This window comes from Podarcis vaucheri (assembly GCF_965113315.1).
Source record: "Podarcis vaucheri genome assembly, chromosome: W".
Taxonomy (NCBI): Eukaryota; Metazoa; Chordata; class Lepidosauria; order Squamata; family Lacertidae; genus Podarcis; species Podarcis vaucheri.
The window spans coordinates 2,853,500-2,856,388 of record NC_138757.1 but is presented as its reverse complement, the minus strand read 5'-3'; positions in this window follow the sequence as shown (position 1 = coordinate 2,856,388).

Genomic DNA, 2,889 nt, shown 5'->3' with positions numbered 1-2,889 from the left:
AAAACGCAATCAACAATTGGCCAAACTTTAATTGCCAGCCAAGCAAGGAGAACTTTGGTGGCGGAAAGTGAAGCAAGTATGGATGTAAAGGATTTGATTATTGCCATGCAGAAAGACTTAGGGGACAGAATAAACCCAGTAGGCGGAAACATAAAATCACTGGAAGAGAAAGTAGTAACTATGTGCAATAAAATTGAAAAAAATTCAGCTCTTATAATGGACCTTACACATCAAATGAACCAATTGACAACGAAGAATAAAGAAACTGATAAGACAGTGCAAGAAGTGAAGGCAAAAACATTGAAGCAAGAGGAAATAACCAAAAAGATGTGGGCTGAGCAAAAAGAACTGAAAAAAACCGAAGACAAAAACAAGGGGGAAATAGAGGACCTAAGGAAGATGCAGGAGGAGATTTGGGACGAATTGGCAGTCCTTGAGTTGAGACAAAAGGAAATGATTCTCCGCCCGAGAGGAATACCAGAGAGCCAGGATGAGGACATTTCGACAAAATTATTAAAAGTCCTGGCAGACTGGTTGGGGGTTCAGGAGGAGGACTTATCACAACCACAAGAAGCCGAAGAAGCAAGATTGTAACAGAACTGGAAAATAGGACTTTATTTCTAAATTTTAATTTTGATAAGGTGACGTATGATCATTAAGACTTTATGGCACTAAAGTGCATTTCTTGGAACGTAAATGGGTTAAACAGTAAACTTAAAAGGAATAAAATAAATCATGTATTAAAGAGGAAAAATGGGATATCATATGCCTACAAGAGACCCACATCTCTAAAAGTCATACAAGGGTCTTACAGAATAGAAACCTGGGTCTAGAGTTTATTGCATCAGGAACAGAGAGAAAGAGGGGTGTTGTGATTTATGTTAAAGCAAGCCTAGACCCCCAATTACTTTTTGTGGATGAAGAAGGTAGAACTGTAGGAGTGCGGATTACTATAGAAGGGGAAAAAATAATCATAGTGGGCATTTATGCCCCGAACAATAATAAATCAGAGTTTTTTAAGGAGCTGGAAAAGAAGTTATGGAATTATATTGGGGAGAATATTGTTCTTATGGGAGATTGGAATGGAGTGGTCTCGGTCGAATGGGATAGAACTTTTAGAGGGAAGCCTACCAATGAAGGTAAATTGCCGCTCTCCTTTTTCCAGATGGTGGACAATTTTGACCTCTATGACTCATGGAGACTTAAACACCCTAATGGGAAAGATATTACACACTTCTCGGAAGCTAAAAAATCAGGGGGGGAGGTTAGATGCTATTTGGATTTCTAAAGGGCTGACCCTCTTAGAAAAAGCAGAAATTCTGGGAAGGACTATATCAGACCATAATCCAGTAACAATACATATGGAAATTAAAAAGCAAACAAAGGGAAGGTGGAGGATGAACGATGAGATATGGAGAGACGACCAATGGGTGACGCAAGCAAAAATCAAGTTAGCGGAATTTTTTGAGATAAATGGGAAACAAAATACAGATATAAATGTAGTTTGGGACGCAAGTAAAGCGTACATGAGGGGTCTTGGAATACAACAAATGGCTAGGCTGAAGAAGATAAAAGACAATAATATCCAAGAGCTAACTAAACATATAGGAATTAATGAAAAGGAGTTGATCAAAAATCCAAAAAGTCATGAAATATTACAAAAAATAAAGATATTGCAATCCCATATCTCTAGTATATTAAATAAGGAAGTAGAAAATAAAATTAAATGGGCAAAACAAAGGTATTTTGAGTCCGTCAATAAGCCCGGCAAGTTGTTAGCATGGATGATAAAGGAAAAGCAAACAAAAGTTATATTTTTTTAAAAATAAAATTTTTATTGAATTTTCAAAGTTTACACACACACAAACAATACACAACACAAACATACAAACACAAATACAAACACATATGTCAGGGCTGCCTCAGGTCTCAGCTCACAAAAGACCAACGCCAGGCTCTTCTTATATACAAGGATGTTTATTGCAGTTCATTATTGGTTCCACAACCGAGGCGCGCAGCCCCGCGTCTCTTAGCCTAGACGTTTGAAGTCCCCTCTGAATCGGTCCCGCCTCTACACCAGTTTAAGAGGCTTGTGCTAGACCACCTCTTCCTGTCCTTTCTTTTCCGCAGGGTCTTTCTGCCCCCCTGGGTTCCTTCCCTCCTGCTTTCCCCTGACGCGGATCCCTCAGATGCCTGCTCCCCCCTCCTTCGTGCTTTGGGGCCAGGCTCCTCCTCCGGGCTCTCTGCATTTCCGCGCGCCTCCACATTTGAACTTGGCGCGCGTTCGCTACCCCTGACCTTCCTTTTGACAGCTACACTACTCCCTGTACTACTCTCCGCCCCTTCCGGCAGGACGTCCTGCCCCGATCTCCTTCCCCTGTCTCCTTCCTGCTCTGCTCCGTGTGTCACACTGGGAACTCCACCCTTCTCACTCCGTTCCTCCTGGGCTGGGAAGCCGACCCCGATCTCTCACTCCCACTCGGGGTTTCCCTGCTGCTTCCCTGCTCCTGGCAAGTCCCCCCTGTGACCCCCCTTGGCTTGACCAGGGGCGCCCCCTTCTGGGAATCCTCCGATTCACTTGAGAGACTCATGGAAGACCTCAAGTCATTGTCATCCTCTTCCTCACTGTCCTGGGTTTCTTCCCCATCGCTCTCCGTCTCCCCCCTCACCTGTGCCTCTGTCCCTGAACCCCTGACAACATATAATTTCTAATCCCTAATTTCTTAACCACTTTCCTGGACTTCCCCACACCTCCCCCTCCTGCTTTCCAACTTCAATAGTTTACTCAGCAAGTTCTTATCTCCCTCCTTTACCTTATTACTATTTTACTTGATTCTTCTTATTTAACCAAATTTAACTTATAAACCTCAGTTTAAACCAAAATACCCA